This window comes from Lolium rigidum, chromosome 1, assembly GCF_022539505.1.
Source record: "Lolium rigidum isolate FL_2022 chromosome 1, APGP_CSIRO_Lrig_0.1, whole genome shotgun sequence".
NCBI classification, from domain to species: domain Eukaryota; kingdom Viridiplantae; phylum Streptophyta; class Magnoliopsida; order Poales; family Poaceae; genus Lolium; species Lolium rigidum.
This window is the reverse complement of record NC_061508.1, coordinates 271,858,908-271,872,491: the sequence shown is the minus strand read 5'-3', so window position 1 is coordinate 271,872,491 and position 13,584 is coordinate 271,858,908.

The window sequence follows — 13,584 nt, the reverse complement described above, 5'->3', positions numbered from 1 at the left end:
CTAGATGTCTCCGCCTCTACATGAGGGCTTTCGGGCACATTACCATTAGCCAAGTTCTCTAGGCACCTATCAAACCCGAGTATCATATTCTCTCGTAGGCTGAATCTGCCGCACCTCCTTCCTAGCACGTTTCTTCGCCTTTTCTCCATGAAAAGTCCAAATCTTGTAGGACGGTTTGAACCCAGACTTGATCAGGTGAAGACTCATAGTTTCCTTGTCCTGTGTTTTTTGGTTAGCGCACTTACTACAAGGGCAAAAAACTGTCCTGGGTCTGCTAGGGATGTCAAACGCGCTGTCCACGAACTGCTTGGTCTTTTCTCCCCATTCCCCAGTATATTTCCACGGACCGATTCTGCCATCGTACATCCAGTCACGGTTATCCATCCTCTAACCAGCACCAAAACAGACGAACTTAGAATTTATATCAAACATGATCCGCATTTTAATTTTTCCTTTTTTACGCATGCATCAACCTCGAATCTCTACTAGGTGGGCTCCTAGCAGCCGCCGGATCCGTAGATTGAGTATGTTTTCCATGCTTTACCCCGGTCCGAGACAGAATTTCGGCAACACCTCCTCGCTGCTCTCCCGATACACGTCTCGCCGAAAAGCCGAGAGGGGTGTGCATCCGGAGAACAACGGGGAGGCGCTGCCGAAATCCTGACTCGGATCGGGGTAGAGCAGGGAGAACGTACCCAACTACGCATCCGCCGACCGTCCCGATAAATGCCGTAAGAGTTACGCTTCATAATATGCGAGACCACTAATGCATATTTATCCGCGTAACCCTTACGGTCGGGAAAAGACGCCTAGGTATCGCGACGGACTTGGTGATCTAGACCCACAAAAAAAACCTAGGTGCACGAGAGGCGAACGGATTCTCACCCTCGAAGCGTGATCGACAGCCGGCGAAGAAGACCAACGACCCTCCGGCAAATTCCCCTCCGGGAAAACGGTCTCTCCGAGCAACGCTCCTCAAGCACCCCGACAACGCCGGCCCCTGTGTCCACCTCGAAACATCGTCTGCATAGCGAGAAAACTAATTAGCGATAAAGACCATTTGTTTCCTCTAAATCCAACTATTATAAATACACTATTTCTAATTGTGCCCTAAATCCCATTACTAAAATAATTTCTATACTAAACTATTCTATTTTTTATGTAATTTTATTTTAACTACAAATTAGCATGCATAATATGTTTTAACTACCCTAAATACAATAAGTAATATGCAAATTTCAAAAAAAAATGCACACATACTGTGAGGGCCGGCAGCGCTTTGCAGGCGAGCAGCAGCGGCAGCTGCGGGCGAGCAGCGACAGCTCTGCGGGCGAGCAGCGGCAGCTCTGCGGGCGAGCGGGGGAGGGTCGGGTGCAGCGTGTGGGCGGGGAGGGCCGGGTGCGGCTGCGGGCGGGGAGGGCCGGGTCGGGCGGGCGAGGGAGCGGCGGGCAGGGCCGGGCGAGGGAGCGGCGGGGGATGGCTGGGTCGGGCGGGCGAGGAGGGGCAGCGGCGCGCGGGGATACCTGGGTCGGGCCGGCGAGGAGCGGCGGCGGCGGCGGGGAGGAGCGGCAGCGGCGGGGGCGGGGGAGGGTAGATCGAGGCGGCGCGTGCGGCGCGGCGTGCGTGCGGTGGCGCGGCCGGTGCGAGGGGCGGCGCGGCGTGTGCGGCGGCGGCGTGGCGGCGGCGGCGGCGGGCGTGCGTGTGCTAGCTCTAGCTGTTTGTCTGTGTGGAGGAGAAGGGGGTCGGGCCGACACCCCCCGTGCCTTATCCTCTGCCTTTGCCGTGCGAGCTGCCTTTGCCGTGTGGCAAAGGAGCTTTGCCGTGCGCCAGGGGGCGTTGCCGTGTGCTCTTGCACGGCAAAGATCTTTGCCGTGCGCTTTTGCACGGCAGAGGTCTTTGCCGTGCGTTTGTGCACGGCAATGAATTTTTTTTTTAACATTCAACAATGCTTTCTTTTAGTTTATTTAGGGTGTATATGCACCCTGGTGTAGAAACATCGTGTCCAATTACTTTTTCCTACAAAAGTTAATGTATTTGGGATATCATTTGTGATAAGGGGGTGAACATGCTGAATTTGTATGGTACTTTCAAATTTTAACACATAATGTGAATTGTACCAGATTTTGTTAGTGAGTCTCACACCCCTAGGATATGTGCCAAAGTGTGCCAAACCTGGCTTTACATGTGTATATGGCCTAAACAAAACTAAACCTATCAAAAAGTATGTTGGTGGAACCTCGTGCGGAGAAATCTAGGGGGGTAGACCCCCCGAGGCACGCGAGCCGCCGTTTTCGGGGAGAATGGCCGCCGGAGCACCGGAATACCACCAACACTTGCAAGTGGACCTAGGATATGTGTGAAAGTGTGGTGGAAGGTGTGATTCACCAAATGGTGCAAGACATAGCTCCCATATGTGAGATTCCTCTCTTTCGGGCGATAACACTTGGAAGATTCCTCGACTTGTAGGTCGAAGTGTCCCGCTGCGGGTATACCGGAGGCTGTAGTGTGCCAAAGTGTGCCAAACCTAGCTTTCCATGTGTATATGGCCTAAACAAAACTAAACCTATCAAAAAGTATGATGGTGGAACCTCGCGCGGAGAGATCTAGGGGGGTAGACCCCCGAGGCACGCAGAACCGCCGTTATCGGGGGAATGACCGCCGGGGCACCGGAATGCCACGAAAACTTGCAAGTGGACCTAGGATATGTGTCAAAGTGTGTTTGGAAGGTGTGATTCACCAAATGGTGCAAGGCATTGCTCCCATGTGTGACATTCCTCTCTTTCGGGCGATAACACTTGGAAGATTCCTCGACTTGTAGGCTGAAGTGTCCCGCTGCGGGTATACCGGTGGCTACAATGTGCCAAAGTGTGCCAAACCTAGCTTTCCATGTGTATATGGCCTAAACAAAACTAAACCTATCAAAAAGTATGATGGTGGAACCTCGTGCGGAGAAATCTAGGGGGTAGACCCCCCGAGGCACGCAGACCGCTGTTTTCGGGGGAGAACGGCCGCCGGAGCACCGGAATGCCACGAAAACTTGCAAGTGGACCTAGGATATGTGTGAAAGTGTGGTGGAAGGTGTGATTCACCAAATGGTGCAAGGCATTGCTCCCATGTGTGACATTCCTCTCTTTCGGGCGATAACACTTGGAAGATTCCTCGACTTGTAGGTCGAAGTGTCCCGCTGCGGGTATACCGGAGGCTATAGTGTGCCAAAGTGTGCCAAACCTAGCTTTCCATGTGTATATGGCCTAAACAAAACTAAACCTATCAAAAAGTATGTTGGTGGAACCTCATGCGGAGAAATCTAGGGGGGTAGACCCCCCGAGGCACGCAGACCGCTGTTTTCGGGGGAGAACGGCCGCCGGAGCACCGGAATACCACCAACACTTGCAAGTGGACCTAGGATATGTATGAAAGTGTGGTGGAAGGTGTGATTCACCAAATGGTGCAAGACATAGCTCCCATATGTGAGATTCCTCTCTTTCGGGCGATAACACTTGGAAGATTCCTCGACTTGTAGGTCTGAAGTGTCCCGCTAGCGGGTATACCGGAGGCTATAGTGTGCCAAACCTAGCTTTCCATGTGTATATGGCCTAAACAAAACTAAACCTATCAAAAAGTATGATGGTGGAACCTCGCGCGGAGAGATCTAGGGGGTAGACCCCCCGAGGCACGCAGACCGCCGTTATCGGGGGGAATGACCGCCGGGGCACCGGAATGCCACGAAAACTTGCAAGTGGACCTAGGATATGTGTCAAAGTGTGTTTGGAAGGTGTGATTCAGCAAATGGTGCAAGGCATTGCTCCCATGTGTGACATTCCTCTCTTTCGGGCGATAACACTTGGAAGATTCCTCGACTTGTAGGCTGAAGTGTCCCGCTGCGGGTATACCGGTGGCTACAATGTGCCAAAGTGTGCCAAACCTAGCTTTCCATGTGTATATGGCCTAAACAAAACTAAACCTATCAAAAAGTATGTTGGTGGAACCTCGTGCGGAGAAATCTAGGGGGTAGACCCCCGAGGCACGCGAGCCGCTGTTTTCGGGGAGAACGGCCGCCGGAGCACCGGAATACCACCAACACTTGCAAGTGGACCTAGGATATGTGTGAAAGTGTGGTGGAAGGTGTGATTCACCAAATGGTGCAAGACATAGCTCCCATATGTGAGATTCCTCTCTTTCGGGCGATAACACTTGGAAGATTCCTCGACTTGTAGGCTGAAGTGTCCCGCTGCGGGTATACCGGAGGCTATAGTGTGCCAAAGTGTGCCAAACCTAGCTTTCCATGTGTATATGGCCTAAACAAAACTAAACCTATCAAAAAGTATGATGGTGGAACCTCGCGCGGAGAGATCTAGGGGGGTAGACCCCCCGAGGCACGCAGACCGCCGTTATCGGGGGAATGACCGCCGGGGCACCGGAATGCCACGAAAACTTGCAAGTGGACCTAGGATATGTGTCAAAGTGTGTTTGGAAGGTGTGATTCACCAAATGGTGCAAGGCATTGCTCCCATGTGTGACATTCCTCTCTTTCGGGCGATAACACTTGGAAGATTTCTCGACTTGTAGGTCGAAGTGTCCCGCTGCGGGTATACCGGTGGCTACAATGTGCCAAAGTGTGCCAAACCTAGCTTTCCATGTGTATATGGCCTAAACAAAACTAAACCTATCAAAAAGTATGTTGGTGGAACCTCGTGCGGAGAAATCTAGGGGGTAGACCCCCGAGGCACGCAGACCGTCGTTTTCGGGGAGAACGACCGCCGGAGCACCGGAATGCCACGAAAACTTGCAAGTGGACCTAGGATATGTGTGAAAGTGTGGTGGAATGTGTGATTCACCAAATGGTGCAAGGCATTGCTCCCATGTGTGACATTCCTCTCTTTCGGGCGATAACACTTGGAAGATTCCTCGACTTGTAGGGTCGAAGTGTCCCATTGCGGGTATACCGGAGGCTATAGTGTGCCAAAGTGTGCCGAACCTAGCTTTCCATGTGTATATGGCCTAAACAAAACTAAACCTATCAAAAAGTATGTTGGTGGAACCTCATGCGGAGAAATCTAGGGGGGGTAGACCCCCCCGAGGCACGCAGACCGCTGTTTTCGGGGGAGAACGGCCGCCGGAGCACCGGAATACCACCAACACTTGCAAGTGGACCTAGGATATGTATGAAAGTGTGGTGGAAGGTGTGATTCACCAAATGGTGCAAGACATAGCTCCCATATGTGAGATTCCTCTCTTTCGGGCGATAACACTTGGAAGATTCCTCGACTTGTAGGCTGAAGTGTCCCGCTGCGGGTATACCGGTGGCTACAATGTGCCAAAGTGTGCCAAACCTACCTTTACATGTGTATATGGCATAAACAAAACTAAACCTATGAAAAAGTATGTTGGTGAAACTCGCACGGAGAAATCTAGGGGGGGTAGACCACCGGGGCCCATATATAGACCGATGTGTTGGGGGGGGAGACCTCCGGAGCACTTTGAATCCCAGCCAAACTTTCATGTGGACCAAGAATATGTTTGGAAGTGTCGTGTAAGGTGTAAAGCTGCAAGAAATTGCACCAAATATGTGGGGGCGATAACACTTAGCAGACACCGAACCCCCGTTAATTTGCTCCGAAACCCTGATATGTTGGGGGGAGGGGTCGATGAAGATGTAGATTACTTGTTTTATCGGTATACAGATTGTATTAAGTAACACTAACAAACAGTCTACAAAAAGTAAAAACTAATTTTACAACAAATATAAGTATTAATATAAATATGAATACTACAAAAGAAGGAAAATAAATGAAACTGCCCTCCGTGCCGTGCAAAAACGCACGGCAAAGGGGTTGCCACGCACGGCAAAGGCATCGTTGCCGTGCCCGCGGCTTTGCCGTGCGCCTTGGCTCTCTCGTTGCCGTGCAGATATCTTTGCCGTGAGCTTTTGGATTCTTTGCCGTGCGTTGCTTGCTTTGCCGAGCGCTGAACTGGCTCTTTGCCGTGCGCTGTTTGTTTGCCGAGCGTCGCCCCGGAGCCACACGGCAAAGAATTCATTGCCGTGTGCGAGGCGCACGGCAAAGAACTTCCGCACGGCAAAGGGCGCTGGAAGCACACGGCAAAGACCCGTGCACGGCACTGAGCTTTTTTCCCGTAGTCAAGAACACGGCAAAAATTAACTTCACGGTTGCTCCACCTAACTGACGGTGCCACGTCAGGCCACCTTTGCTGTGTGCCTTGGGAGGACTCACACGGCTAAAAAAAAACTGCCTGGTCGCGTCGCCAGAGACGAGCACAAGCCCCGTCTTTGTCATTGACGACGCCGGGTACCACCGCCGGCGACCCACGTCGTCGTTCTGGGACGCATCTCCACCGGCGAGTGTGAGCACCTGGCAACGACAGCGGCCGGCGGAGGGGCGATGGAGGAGCGGCGGAGGTCCGTGGACGGCGTAGGCGCGGCTATGAGCATCCCCGTCGTTGGGTGCCTCCTTGTCCGAGGCGCGGGGAGGACGGAGGGCAGCCACAGCCGACGGAGGGGCCGAAACGCAGATGATGGGGAGGGGCCGGAACGCTGCGCCGGGAGGGGCCGGAACGCCGCGTGGGGAGGGGCCGGAACGCCGCGCGAGGAGGAGCCGGAGCGCCGCACGAGGAGGAGCCGGAGCGCCGCAGGGAGGATGGTGGGCAGCCGCAGCCGCCGGAGCGCTCGGGGAGGCTCACTGACGCGCTCGGGGACGGGGCCTCACGGAAGCGCTCGAGCGGGTGGAGGAGACGAGCGGCGGTCGAGCGCGAACTGCTTGTTGCCTGCGGCTGCAGAGCGGGCGGGGGCCGGCGCGAGCGCGAGGGTCGACGAGGCGAGCTCGGCCATGGAGGCCTCACAGCGACGAAGCGGAGGGAGGCGGCGGCCGGAGGCGAATCGGAGGGTCGTGGCTGGGAGCGAAGCGGAGGGCCAGGGCTGGGAGAGATGAGGCTTGTGCGGCTGGGAGAGAGATGGGAGAGGATAAGGGTTGGGGTGGTCCTTTTTTTTATTTTTATTTTGCTATGTCATGAGATCGATCTCGTATGTATACATGTTTGCCGTGTTCTACCCTGGGAACACTCGGAAAAGACACCTTTGCCGTGTGTTTTGAAAAGACGCACACGGCAAAGGCCTTTTTTTAATTTTTTTAACTATTGCAGTTTCCTATATTTCTTTATTATTAAAGCTTGTATTATATAAATGTTGATACTTCTATTGTTTTCACTTTTATTTTTCTTTAATCTAAAGACTTCTTCGCCAGGGTTTCCGTGCGCTCTACCTATCTCGATTTCTCTGAACGACGGCGGTCTACCCCTACGAAACTTTCCAAACGACGGTTTACCAATGGGATACTATATTCGTTTGTGTTTGTTTATCTCACGGCAACATGGAAAGCAAAGTTTGATCCTAAGATCTCGGGCACGATTCCCTCTCGTGGACCCTACATGGGAGTTTCCCCCTTCAGTTTGGAGGGCAGCGGCTTGGAAATGGGAAAAACCGGGAAACAACCACACATAAAATGACATGTCTCCGTCCTAAAAGTATTTTTCTCAAAAACTTTGTAGCGAGCGAAAGTGGACGCTTAGTTCAAATCTAGCCCGTTTCCAGCGAAATTGGCAAGATACCGCGGGGGGGGGGGGGGGGCAGGGACTCCCAGAAAGCTAGTGTGCCGCAACTGGCATGTGAAAGGTAGTGTATGTATAGGTTGGTCTCTACCAATGTGCAAAGGTCACGCTCAGTTGTTAAAGGGACGAGATGATGTTTGAATCGTAAGTGTGCCTTTTCTCTTTTACACCATCGAATCACCCGATAGCCTCATCCGTTTTGATGATATGTTCGAATTTATTTGACCAGTGATGAAGGAGAGATACCTCCTCCACCTCCGAAGAAACCGAGGGTCAGTTCTGAAAAGACGATGACCACGGGAGCCGAGGAGCCAGTGAAGAAGCGTCGGTTCCGCCAGAAGATAGGGCGACTGAGCCTAGCTCGTTCCTGTTGTCGCAGCCGATGTAGTAGTAGGACGTCAGATCCGACGACCCCGAGTCGTCAGACCTGACAAACATCGTGGAAGGAGACGCGGTTCCGCGCGATGATGATGCTGATGATGATGAAGAAGCCAATATGATCACGAGATCCATCCCGCCAAGCAGACCTGAAAAGGCTAGGCACAACGAGAAGGGGTGCGGGGTGAACTCGAAGGATCTGAAGCAGATCAAATCCTCCAGGGCCGACGAAGACGATGCCGACGAAGACAATTTGAATCTTTCATTGCCCAGCACTTCAAGAAACTGTCACTTTCCACCTTTCCACCGTGCAACCGACGTTTTGGACCTTCTTGGGCTGCGGCGATCCATATGGGCCCCTTCTTGGGCCAGAGGAGGTAGGCCAATATTGAGTACCCGAAGGGTAATGCCCACATCAACAGTTGGCGGTGGCGGTGAGAGGGGCTATTGGCGGTGGGAAATGGTGGAGGAAGAACTGAGTGGTGAACCTTGTGTTCGATACATGGCAATATATAGTGGTGCAAGGACGAAACGATGGCAGGAGAAAACAGCAGCGTTGCGGAGAGAAAATGGAGGAAACAATAGGCGGGGATACCCTTTGCCGTGTGCCAGCGAAAAACAGATGGCAAAGGGAAATACTTCATACGGTGTTGCTTCCCGTCCCAAGGGGCACACACGTGCCTGGATATGGGCTCGCTCCGACAAACTATGCGTGTCCGGAGGGCAATACCTAGCTCTTTTGCCCTAAAACCCATATAACCCCAGACGTGATAGCTCATTTCGTGAAGGGGATTAAGAATAGCCACACCCCACATCTGTCTTTTATTCTCGCTACTAGGTCACATAAAACGATGTCCTCAACATCTCGCATATTTCTGGCTTTGTTTCGATACATTTCTGCCCAAAATGGGACCCATGTGAAATGATGGGCCGCCAGAACCGCCGGCTGGGGTTCACCGGGTTGGGAATGCGTGAACCGAGGTTACCTTTACAGATAAAATAACGTGTCCCGGTTCTAAAAATGATTTTTCCAAATTTTTTGGGGCGACAGAAAGTGGACGCTTAGTTCAAATCCGGGCCGTTTCCAGCGAAATCGGCAGGACACCGCACGGAGCCACATGTCTACCCAGAAAGCTAAACCGCGCGGCACACATGTGATCTGCGGTGTATATGTGTTCCTCTATCAACGTGCAGAGGTCCCGCTGAATTGTTGAATGTGCTCTATGTAGCTGCTTCACAAAAATAGCCCGCTTCGGCACTCGGGAAATGGGAAACGGGTTTTTCGTGGCACCGAAAGGGAAACACTTCATGCGGCGTTGCTTCCCGTCCCAAGGCACACGCACGTGCCCGATATGGGCTCGTTCCGACAAACTATGCGTGTCCGGAGGGCAATACCTAGCTCTTTTGCCCTAAAAGGCTAAAACCCATATAACCCCAGACGTGGTAGCTCATTTCGTGAAGGGATTTTCAGAAGAACAGCCATATCCCACATCCGTCTTTTGTTCTCGCTACTAGGTCACACAAAACGACGCCCCCCAACATCTCGCATATTTCCGGCTTTGTTTCGATACATTTCTGCCCAAAATGGGACCCACGTGAAATGACGGGCCGCCAGAACCGTCGGCTGGGGTTCACCGGGTTGGGAATGCGCGAAACCGAGGTTACCTTTACACATAAAATAACGTGTCCCGGTTCTAAAAATGATTTTTCCAAAATTTTTGGGGCGACAGAAAGTGGACGCTTAGTTCAAATCCGGGCCGTTTCCAGCGAAATCAGCAGGACTCCGCACGGAGCTGCATGTCTACCCAGAAAGCTAACCCGCACGGCACACATGTGATCTACGGTGTATATGTGTTCCTCTATCAACGTGCAGAGGTCCCGCTGAATTGTTGAATGCGCTCTCTGTAGCTGCTTCACAAAAATAGCCCGCTTCGGCACTCGGGAAATGCGAAACGGGTTTTTCGTGGCACCGAAAGGGAAACACTTCATGCGGCGTTGCTTCCCGTCCCAAGGCACACACACGTGCCCGATATGGGCTCGTTCCGACAAACTATGCGTGTCCGGAGGGCAATACCTAGCTTTTTTGCCCTAAAAGCCATATAACTCCGGACGTGATAGCTCATTTCGTGAAGGGGTTTTCAGAAGAACAACCGTATCCCACATTCGTCTTTTGTTCTTGCTACTAGGTCACATAAAACGACTCCCGAGACATGGGTATATATAGGGAGGGCTAGTGCTGGTGCTGTTTGGAGGAGAATTGAAGGTGCCGGTGCTAGAGAGGGAGAAGTGCTGGTGGATGTGGAGGAGAAATGCCCGTGACATGGGTATATATTGGGAGGGCGAGTGCTGAAACGACGCGAAATAAATGGCGGGAAAGAAACGGTGGCCGGGAAAAAATATGGCGGGAAAGAAACGACGGGAAAGAAGAGGAGAAATGGCGGGGAAGAAGAGGGAAATGGACATTTGCTGTGTGCTTTTTAGAATTGCACACGGCAAAGCCTTCTTTGCCGTGTTCTTTTTAAAATGGCACACGACAAAGACTTCTTTGCCGTGTTCCTTGCTCTTTTGCACACGGCGAAGGTTTCGCACCAAAATGTTGCCGACATGCGCGGGAGAAGGGCCTTTGCCGTGTTTCCGTTAGGGGCACACAGCAAAGCCATGCCGTTATGACGGCGGCGTCTTGAGTGCTCGCCCGGGACACGTGGCGCCGCCTTTGCCGTGGTTCGGACCTTTGCCGTGTGTCTTGTATGAGGTTCGCCGTGTTCTTTTTTAGACCTTTGCCGTGCTGCTTTTTTTGCCGTGTTCTTTTCCCAGATTTTGCCGTGTTTTCTATCTTTGCCGTGTTTCTTTTCCGTGGAACACGGTAAAGCTCGTAATTGCCGTGTTCCGAGGTCTATGGCACACGGCAAAGGTTGGGCAACACGGGAATTGCCGTTTTTCCCGTAGTGAAAACGGCACTGTGCCGACGGTGTGGACCTATGCCGACGGCCAATGGTCGGGGCCGTCGGCGTAGTCCACGGACGCCGAGGGCTGCCGGAACACCGTCGGCATAGCTTCACCGTCGGCATAGCTCCACCTATGCCGAGGGTCACCGTCGGCAACACTTAACCGTCGGCATAGCTACAGGTACGCTGACGGTCACCGTCGCCGCAGCTTCCGCCGTCGGGCTTCGACGCGCGATTAGGTCTGCGGTCGGCTCGCCGTTTGGTCCCAGAGTATGCCGACGGTTATACCGTCGGCGTAGGCTCAGCTTTTTATTTGGAAAAGTTTTGGTTAGTTCAAGGGTTTGGTTTTTTCTTAGTAATTTTTGTATGCATGATACTTAATGGAACTTTTTGCTTGGTTTTATTTTCTATGTATTTAGTAATGTTTGCATGCACGATTACTTTATATGTTGTTTTACCCTGAGCACTAGAGTTAATCTAGAGATATGATTTAACTAGTACACATCATTTTATGTGATCTAATACCTACAGGGGCATAACTAATGATGCTACTACAAAAACTAACTGACTGTACCAGAGGTTGCACGCCTTATTGCGACTCAGGAAAATGAGTCACTAAAACTTTGGGAACAGCTAGAAATTAAGATTACGTAGAACTTCTTTTCAAAGATAGGTGTAACATCGTGGTTCAAAGCTTAAAATGATTGATATAATACTTATACCAATAAGATACATCTTCTTTTCTGGAAGTCATTTCAGAATAACCCCTGAGTTAAGCGTACTTGGCCCATAGCAATTTGGGGGAGCGACCTCTCGAAAAGTTTCTCAGGATGCGTGCGTGCAAAGGCAAAGTGCGCTAGAAAGATGTGTGTTGGTCTATGGGGCTAATCCAAGTATTTTGACAGGAGTAAAGACCTCTAGCTCTAGGGTGGCCGGGGTATTGCATTTGTTATAGAGCCAACCCTCACGGTTACATGGGCACGTGTGGGTTAGGGGCACTGACATGTGGGACATGTATCAACACTAGATGCCCAACCAAAACTGGTGGTCGTTACTATAGGCAAAGCACCCTATGCCGGCTCGAATCTCATCTGAGAATATCTCTTGAGCTTCAAGAATCTATTGATTGAGGGATTTGAATTGATATAAATCTCTTTAAAAATATAGTCTTCCAATATTGTCATGAAGCTACTTTAGTCATCTCATATTTTTTGGGACCAATAAACAAAACATTTACTGTTCAAATCCTTATGTAATATTATGGGTAGCCCCTGCAGCGATTTTTGTTTTTAAATAATAAGAACCCAAATTCGCGTCCCTGGGACTTAAAACCTGGGTAGCTAGGTTGTACATCTACTTCCCTAACCAAGTGAGCTAGGCTCACTTCTTTATTTTTATACCCTGTATTGTTGAACCAACACACTTGAGCTCTTTTCGGGTTCACTCCCCATAACGGTTAGCAAAGAGCATCCTAGGCCAAGATGCTCGAGCAAGCTGGTTGTATCTACTTTTGCTTATGAATAAAGATGCGAAGTCATTTTAAATCCTAGGCATCAGTGCTTTTATTGTATAATTTTTTTTGAAAACTATATTTATATATTTTAAAAAATTATGTAACAAAATGCTAAAAGAAGTTGATGATGTATCCCACTAACGTACAAAATGTCAATTACTGTTTTGTTTTCTAAGCTACACAAAAATGACAAAGTTTGATTTCTTTTTGGAGATTTGAATCACTGTATATATTCAGGTCTACATATTTGTAATTTTTGTGTAGCTCAAAATACACATTATTTCTAGTTGAAAGTTTACACGTTTGTGGGATACAATACTGGCTACATCATAATATATTTTCATATTTTCTAAAACTTAGAAACATGATTTTTGGTTACTTTTTTAAAAAAGATATCGGTGATGTCCATGTGTACTAAATCTCTGTCCGGATGCGAATAAAGATGGGGCAATAAACTGTAGTTGACTGCACCGTGCTGTTTTACATATGGAGCATACATGCTATTGTAAACTCTACCCCTAAGTTTTTTTTTCTCCCACCGATGAGTTGGTTGCTATATTTGTACGTCCTCACCTTCTCGAAACTTGAAGCTCACAGTAACTTTTTTTTTTTTTTTTGAGAACAAGCTCACAGTAACTTCGTTGCCATGTGCACAAGAAAATGGCAGTGGCAAGTGGACACTATTCTGGCAGGGCTTGCAACATTTTGGCAGTGGCGAGTGCACAATGAAACCGAGTACCCAGCTAATCATAGAGATCAACGAGGTAAGTGCTACTCCTTCCGTCTAGAAAATACATCCGTATCTAAAAAAAGTTGAACAACTTTTTTTAGTACAAAAGGAGTAATATCATTTTGGCTTTGCCTTGTTCTCCTTTCTCTTAATTGTCGGTAACATTGATCATTGGCTTGAAGATCAGCAGTACTTAGTTATTGGTATATATATTTTTTAGTTATGTTTTTCTGTTATTCTTTAAAGATTTTTTTTCTTTTGTGGCCCTATTGTTTTTGGTCAGAGTCAAATAGTATCATGTTGGGGGTTTAGAAAAAATATAAGAATGGGATAGCACAAAAACCCTATTTTAGGGCTGAATAATGACAACTGCCGAGCCTCTCCCGCCATAAACT